At 34.0% G+C, this 8,326-nt stretch overlaps 1 pseudogene; it reads right to left on the bottom strand.

Annotated features, from left to right (window-relative positions):
* Positions 1 to 2,109: 2,109 nt before the first annotated feature.
* On the bottom strand, positions 2,110 to 2,202 carry LOC121440177 (annotated as a pseudogene).
* Positions 2,203 to 8,326: the final 6,124 nt, after the last annotated feature.

Genomic DNA, 8,326 nt, shown 5'->3' on the forward strand with positions numbered 1-8,326 from the left:
ACAAGACCACAACCCCACACAAAAAAATATAGGAACTAAGAAATGCTGGGAGCAGGAAACATCTTTATCAGGGAAAGTATACCCATTTGTTATCTAACACTAAATGGTCATCACTGAAAACATACAAAACGGTTATGTTATGAAGACTAATTAGGTTATATTTAGGAACATATGCATACATATATTAATGTAAAAACAATGACTGACAAATAGAGGCTATGAATTTGAAAGAGACCAAAGAATTATATATGGCTGGCTTTAGATGAGGAAGGAAAAAGAAGGGATAAATAATGATGCAATTTTATTGTATTTTTTAAAATAGAAGAAAAATAGTTAAAAAGTATTGCTCTCAGACACACAGAAGAAAAGGTATAAATTAGTTATAACATAAATAATTTTCTTGACCTCAATATTAAATACTCAAAAACATTTTTCATATTTTTCACAAAATTACACTTTAAAATTCTTTGGATATTTAGTATCTTCACAGCATGGACAGAAAAAAAATCTTTATACACTAAATTCATGCATAATTCATTTACTTTAAAGAAAAGACTTTGAAAACCATTTACCAAATAAATAGAGCATGTTATAATGGGAAATAGAAATGCTTAGTTTATAAATGATAAAGTTGTGTTTTTATAATTTTTTGAATTGCTCATTTTAAGCAAACTACTTACAGTGCCAATCTTTAAGGAGATGCTTTCCTGGTTTTTAATCTGAAATTGTTGCCTCTAATATCCTGAACTGCCTTTAAAATTTCATCATTTAGAAGAAAATTGTCACTTTATTTTTTTATAACTTTTAAAAAGTCAAGTTCTAATCTTGTTTTGTTTTGTTTTAGTTTACTGTCTGGGTTCTTGAGACAAACAAACAAGTAAGCAAAGTCCTCCTGATGACTCAAAGCAGTGCTAGGATTTCATCGAGTGGAGACAAGCACAGGACGCTCCTCCTGTGCTTAAGAATCTTGCTTTCCACACTTGGCTCTGAACCAACTGTTCTGTTTAATTTTCTTTCCTTTTTCTTTCAGGGGCTCCATCTACATTTCTAGACAAAGAATGAAACTTTTTCTCTCACATAAGGTTTTCCTCACATGATTTGCTTCATTTGTAGTGACCTCTTTGTTCTCTAAGTCTAGCTCTCATTGTCTACCACAAATTTGGAAATGCAATTTGCACTCTGATAATTGAAGTATATCTTATGTATCTTGTTACATGTCCCTGAACTGAGGAGCTATGTCCAATATTATCTCCCATCTTCCACTTTTTCAAATACAATAGCTTAGATAGAAAAACAAATCCTCTTACTTCTTAACTACTTTGTTTAAATATAGGTGATAAGGCTTGGTGCTCCAATTATATATACTCAATTGTGTATTTCCTGATATAGATTTTGGAGTCCTCAAATATGAAAAAAGAGATTACCTTCCTCATGTTGTCTGAAACCACAATGTCTACAAGGTTACATTTTAGGAGCTATTAATTGTCCAAGGAAAGGTTTAACCTTTTGCTATGACTAGTTTTTGAATCAATATAATGTATAAAATAAATATCTATTAAATGAAATCATGATACTGCAACATATTTCTTCTTATCTCTTTATCTACAAGGCACAAATCTGTAAAATAAAACCAAATCAATCAGAAAACTTTCCCCCTAATTTTAGAAAAGAAATTTGTTCTTTTCTATATTTTAACTTACAAAGCATTCTTCTGAAAATACCCTCAGACAAAACAAAATCTATAGCATATAGTAACACGTCATAATGTGAAATACAGACTAATGTAAACTATAAAAGTATTAGAGAGTATTGCACGGAGGTTCTTATTCCCTATAAATCTTTTTCTCAAGTTTAAGTTACAAACATAATGTTCTTCACATAGTTGGAGCAACATATTCTTTACAAACAAAATAATAATCTTAAAATGTTCATTCTGTATTCTTACCACAGGTCACTTGATATTCTTGGGTGACATATGAATTGAGAGATCTTAGAAAATAGTTCAAGTGATCTTCTAAAAATAAGAAAACAGTGTGCAAATAACAGAAATTATCACTTTTAGTATCACATAAAGCGATTAACCGATTCAGATAACAGGGTTTTTTTAAAAAAAATATGAAACACTTCACGAATTGTGCAGGGGCCATGCTAATCTTCTCTGTATCATTCCACGTTTAGTATCTGTGCTGCCAAAGCGAGCACAACAGAGGGTTTGTTAACCAATATTCAGTGATGTAAAATGAAAACAGCTTACCATTTACTACTTCTGAAACATGATGTAAAATAAAATCGTACATTTATATTAACTTGTCTTATAGGTATATTCATTCATCTGAATTGAATGAATTGAAGGTATTAGTTACCCTTCTCATTTCATTGAGCAAATTAAGTATATGACAAGAAGCAATCTAAGAGAGAATGGTTTATTTCAGTTTATGGTTTGAACACACAGTATATCATGTATGGGAAGGCATGATGAGCACTCAAGGAGGAACAAGCACACTGCTCCCATATCACATACAAATAAATAAATGGATAATTATATAATAATAATTAATAAAAGTTGCAACTCCCACATATATATTGTGAACTCATGTTAAGCAACAAAAATTTTTGCAAAAATAACATTTAAAAATATGAATATTTAAATGTTTTATATTTATATTTAATAAGAACTTTTTTATGGTATATCTTCTCAGAAAAAAAAGTTTTCATTCAAAAGGTACAGAAAGAAACACTCAATTGATTTCCTCCATACAGTAAAAATCCTTATTGCATGCTAGGTTCAGATCATATTTCTTTTCATTGTTCATAAGCATTTTTATCTTTCTATTCTCATGAAAAAGAAGTCACTTATACTAGTTCATGGCTGATTAGTACACTTAACAATTGCATGCTAGTTAATCTATTAGGCTAAGTTACATTGTAAGGAGCAGGTGTGGAGAATAAAATCTCAGTTTAATGACTGTAAGGGATTGCCTAAAACTGTAGCAAATTCAGACACTAAGGTAAAGTGAAGGAAGTAAAAATGGACTTAGAAGCTGATACTGTCCTTTGGCCCAATCTCTTCATTTAAATTTGCACTAATTTTTACTATATATAAGGAAATAACAAAGGTACAATTCTATTAAATCTAAGGCCTTCCACTTTCCTGGCCACAGTTCTGATCAGAATGATTTGGTGAGAGATGGGGCCTCCACTCCCCACATTTCCACAGCAAACCCTGCACTGTTTCCGCAAAGGACAATGGCACGGGGTTTTGATCCTGCTTACTGTGCTGGCTTGGTGGGAGCCTAGCCAGTTAGTTCACCTTCCTAGATATGGACGGAGGGGGAAGGACCTAGGACTTACCACAGGGCAGAAAACCCTGACTGCTCTTTGGACTGGAGAGGGAAGGGGAAAAGAGTGGGGGGAGGGGGAGAAGGGTGGGAGGAGGGGGAGAAGGGTGGGAGGAGGGGGAGGGAAATGGGAGGCTGGGAGGAGGTGTAAACTTGTTTTTTTTCTCCTTTTCTCAATAAAAATAAATAAATAAATAAATAAATTGCAGACCTGCTTTGCTTTCAGGCTTATAAGGACTCAATAAGACAGGTGCAAATGGTCTTTTTTGTGTTCTGACAGCTGCTCCTGTCAAAGAGAGAGCAGTCTTTCCAGTACACACAGCCAAAAACCTGTGTCACCTAAGCAGATGGCTGGACTGACAGTCTTTGGATAAAGGGAAGGCGTCCATGACTGATTCATGACTGATGAAAGCAAGTAAGGGGTAAAAATACGGAAAACACATCCATCAGTCACATGGAATGAGGATACTTCATATTTATAGACAGCAGAAGCCTTGTCTATCAGGAGTGGCAGTATAAACATAAAGTAGGCTTTCCCTTACTAATCAACTAAACAATAGGGAATTTGTTATTTGTTGCAAAAAAGAAATTTCTTTACAGTTGAATGAGATTTAAAATCTGAACACATTCAGTTAATGAAGAGATTTTTAAAGTGAAAATCGACAGATTGAAAAAATATTTAACTGAAAGTAGGTTTAAGAGCAGCTAGTATTTTGTATACACACATATATGTATGTATAATCTACATAGAACTCTGGTGATATTCTGCTTTCTGCTCCTAATTCATTGAAACATTGTAATTACATGTTGCTCTTCATCATTGTACAGTATGAACAGTTTCATTATGATGTCATTGTATATTCTTAACTTGGACTTGCAAATGGAGACTGCATATTGATTTCCTAGCCATCCAGACCTGAATAATTACACAAAACTATATTAATGACAACAGTGTTTGGTTGGTAGCTCAGGCATATTTCTAGCTAGCTCTTACATCTTAAATTAACCCATTTCTATTAATCTATGAGTTGCCATAAGGCTGTGGACTACTGGTAAGGTTCTGGCATCTTTCTCCTTTAGCAGCCACATGACTCTTTCTCCCTGCATTCAGTTTAGTTTTTCTGTCTAGCTCTATTCCATCCTGCCATAGGCCAAAGCAACATCTTTGTTAACCAATGGTAATAAAACATATTCACAGCATTCTTGAGGCATCCCACATCATGGACTTGAGTCAAGTTCAAGCCACTGTTCTTTTAGCACACCCTTTCTTCTGATTACCTTCCTCTTTTTATTTTTATTAACTATTGCAATTCTACTTTTGTGACTCCTTTGTGATAATATTAGAAGTTCAAAAGGGTCACAACTATGATTTTATCTTCAAATTTAATAACCACATATTTTAAATTTGTTTGGCATTTTCCTTAGCTGGAAACGACTAGAATAACATCTCTATAAAAACTAGTTTTCATGGTGCAAGAAGGCACCATGCAATCTTGCAAAGGATGGATAAAACTAATAGTCTTACTCAGTTATGACATTTATGAACAACAACTAGCCCAATAATTCTAAGGGTGCAGTAGTGGCAAATTTATTTTAGCAGTAACCAAAGTTCTCTAATTGGACTAAGACCCTCTCGACAAGAAGGAGACCACACCTGGTACTTAAAACCCACCCAAGCAATCAGTGCTAGTAATTTCATGGATATTAGATAAGCTGAAATTGATACTTTACTAAACCAGCATAATCTCTAACATTATACCTAGAGATAAATATAGTCCCTTACATCTCATCAAAGAAACATCTCTTTACAACATAGCAACCACTACAGAAAATCACAGCCTACCAAAATCAAGTCATGGAACCCAACATCTAATAGGTACATCTACAAACCAACTCCCATATCTAAGATTTAAGGAACATTATGGAACAGGAGCAAAAAAAAAAAATATCAGGCAGAGAATCAGGGAGTTCACTGTGAAACTGTGTCTCCTAGAAATATCATAAACTAGACAGATCATTGTCACCACTATGACTGTCTAAACAAGAGCTGTACAGGGACAACAATAGACATGCCAAGTAGACACAGGAAAACTCACAAGACCTCTGGGGTACACAAAATACTATAGGTAACCAGTGAATTCTGAAAGTAGATGAATCGTCTTTTCCACGAAAGAGTGCAAGAGTAGAAGATAAATTCACTACCAAATGATCAGCTCTGAAAACATGCAAAAAATAAAATACAGACTGTTCAAGTTATATTTAGAATATGTATATATTTATATACATTATATAACAATAATTAATGAAAATGGTCAATGAGTTTGTAAAAGAGCAAGGAAGAGTATTTAGAAAGGTATGGAGTAAGTAAATGACAGAGGAATAATATAATTATATTATAATCTCAAAATAAGATAAAAGCAATTAAAAAGTAAAAAAAGAAGGAGGAGGAGAAGGAGAAGAAGAAGGAGCATGTATTTTTTTTATGTTCAATGGATCCTAGTCTCCAGAACAGTTAAACTTTGTTCTCACTATCCCATCATCTCACAGATATATATATTCCCCTCACCTTTTTCTTATAATAAAACAGTAATATATCTAGCTATGTCTTCTTTATGTTACTAATATCTAAATTAAAACTAGGTATATAATTCTTAATCCTCTCTTCATGTGCTTACCTACTAAGTACCCAAGTGGGACTGACTTTTGTTCTTCTGCTTCCTTTGCATTATTTTAGGTAGAACAAGATTAAAGAATGTAACACTTTCTCTTATACAGTGTTGAAATGGACACACAAATTCTTTAGTAGAGCTCTTCTGATTTATTTGTGGAAGAAAAATCAACTCTATTAAATGCAGAGGTTTCCAAGCATTCTTTCCCAAAACATTTAACATCTTGGTATGATGTGGGAGTGATTTCTTATTAATAAAGAAACTGCCTAGACCCATTTGATAGGCCAACCCTTAGGTAGGCGGAGTAAATAGAAACGGAAGGCTGGGAGAAAGAAGCTGAGTCAGGGAGTCGCCATGGTTCTCCCACTCCAGACAGATGCAGGTTAAGATCATTCCTGGTAAGCCAGCTCGTGGGCTACACAGATTAATAGAAATGGGTTAGATCAATATGTAAAAGCTAGCCAATAAGAAACTGAAACTAATGGGTCAGGCAGTGTTTAAAAGAATACAGTTTCCGTGTAATTATTTTGGGTAAAGCTAGCCGGGTGGCGGGACACAGCCCGCCGATCCGTATTTCAACATTGGTAAACATAGCCGCCAGGTCAGGACAAGAAGAAAGCTTTCTTCTGAGATAATTGAGTAAAGGCATTACTGTTGTTTTCCTAGATCATGTTGTGAATAGCAAAGATAGCTGCTATCAACAAGGTACAAACATAAGGTAACATACAGGCTCCCCAATAAAAAAATAAATAAAATAATAACCAAAGCCTTTCTTTGTTTTCACAAGTTCAAATCTCTTTAGCCCTTTTAATTCCCAAGCATTCTTTAGCTTAGGTAAGTCAATATTTCAGTTTAAAAGAATACTGAATTGTCTATCAAATCTGAGATGGATATATTCCAATAGTGTATGTCTGCTATTTGTGAAATTTGGATAAATAAATAGCTTTTGAGTAGTTAGAATAAATTATGTCTAACACTACTAAAGCTTATTAGATGGACAAATAAACAATTTTCCAATTCAGGTAAAATTAAGAGAGAAAGATGAAAAATGCTCGTGAAAAGTTTGGGCATTACGATACTGACTTGTAATCAGAGTGATTTGAAGATTCAGCAAAAAGAATGTGAATTAGGAGCTCAAGGCTTGTCTATTCCACATAGTGAGTTCAAAGCCATCCTGGTCAACACATCAATATCTAGATCCTATCACAAAAGCTAACGTTTAAGGAAAGAAAAAGTGGAGAATGGGAGAAATAATTAAGTGGTGTTGCTTGTCCTGTATGTGTGAGAGAGGCCATAAGTTAATACACAGTATGGAAAAAAGATAATAAAGAGATACACCATTTGAGAAAAGTACTGAATTTAAAGTTGTAAAGAGAAATGTGGGTATCAGCAAATATTTAGTGAAAAATCAGGGTTTCACTCTATTTCACTGAAGAAATGGATAACTAATACCCAGATCTTTGGCTCTTAGACTAGAGAAGAAGAAAAATGGGGTTTTGTCTTAATGTTTTGTCTTTTTTCTCATGATCACAGTGAAAAAAGTATTAAATATTTCCAGAATCTCTGTACAAGAAGAATGCTGTAGGAACTTTTTCAGCCAGTAGCCTTTAAGTTATGAGTACACTTGGCATGGCCTCTTATACAAAAAGTGTGTATGCTCTCTCTCTCTTCCAGCTGATAGATTCGGTTCCTGTTTCCCCATGTGTGCAGAGGTCTGTGATCTATGAGTCTACCCCTAAATAAATAAGCCTTTATTATACTAAATTCTGAGCTAATGTGGATTTCTTTTTAACATTGATCTTCATCTGGTACCCCATGTTGATCTCAATTTCACACCTACTTGATAGACTGCACTAAAAAGCTCAAAAGATCAAAGACCAAAACTAAGAGTACATGTAAATTTAATCCTGCATGTCAGGCAGCTATGGAAACATCAAATTGAGCTATAATGGATACATCAAATAAACAGAAAAGAATGGAAATACCCCCAGAAATTGATTGAATAATACTTTATTAACCTTGAATTTTCTTAATGCTACTGAGAAAAGAGCAACAGCAGCAGCAGAGCGACATTGGATAATAGAAAAACTTCTAAATTAAATCAGCTGTTGTAATTAATCGATATGTTTACCTCACAATGTAAATCAGGTGATATGCTATGTTGGGGAAGGGATTTTGCTCTTGTTTCCACAGGAGAGGAAAAGCTATGGATACCATCAAAATTGATGAAGATTCATTTTGAAAAAGAGAAACATCTTGAGAAAGAGAAATGACAGCTCACCCACAGAGGTGACAACTATACAGGTGGTAAGGAAACTT

Source organism: Microtus oregoni, unplaced genomic scaffold (genome assembly GCF_018167655.1).
Source record: "Microtus oregoni isolate MIOR12 unplaced genomic scaffold, Mior012 000065F_ref0000479, whole genome shotgun sequence".
Classification (NCBI taxonomy): Eukaryota; Metazoa; Chordata; class Mammalia; order Rodentia; family Cricetidae; genus Microtus; species Microtus oregoni.